Below are 474 nucleotides of genomic sequence, written 5' to 3'. Positions count from 1 at the left end.
CTGTTGCACGACTAAAACAACTTTTGAACGTACACATGTTCTAACAAAACAAGTTCCTTCCAGAGGCTATTTAGGAGAGGCACCGTGGCTCCGCTCGGCGCTTAGCACCGCCCAAGACGACTATGATTGGTTTAAAGAAATGCCAATAAACCAGAGCACGTTTTTCTCCCATCCCGTAATGCTGTGTGGAGAAGCCAGACCCTCCGCAGCACTGTGGAGGAATGTGCGAGCTAAATAGCATCAATCAATAAATCAATAAATCAACTAGTTGTTTAAGCAATAGATGTGAAAAAAGGATTATAATAATTCGATCTTACAACTAATGATCATTGTTACCCATTGTTATCAATTTAGTTTTCATTCAATGATTTTTTTCAACCTAACTAACCTTTTTTTAAATTAATTATTTAGCATAAACTAAGAAAAAAAGAAGGATCTTTAGTCTCTCTACATGTATGTTACAGACTCTAAAGA

The 474-nt window shown here is 36.7% G+C and overlaps 1 protein-coding gene across 4 annotated transcripts in view; it reads left to right on the top strand.

Moving 5' to 3' along the window:
* Positions 1-474, top strand: part of gal3st4 (galactose-3-O-sulfotransferase 4) — a 33758-nt gene that overhangs the window by 21282 nt on the left and 12002 nt on the right. The gene's annotated exons all lie outside the window — the stretch shown is intronic.

The sequence above is a fragment of the Etheostoma spectabile genome, chromosome 19, assembly GCF_008692095.1.
Source record: "Etheostoma spectabile isolate EspeVRDwgs_2016 chromosome 19, UIUC_Espe_1.0, whole genome shotgun sequence".
NCBI lineage: Eukaryota > Metazoa > Chordata > Actinopteri > Perciformes > Percidae > Etheostoma > Etheostoma spectabile.
Note: the sequence above shows the minus strand (reverse complement) of the source record. Positions and strands in the feature narration are given on the sequence as shown.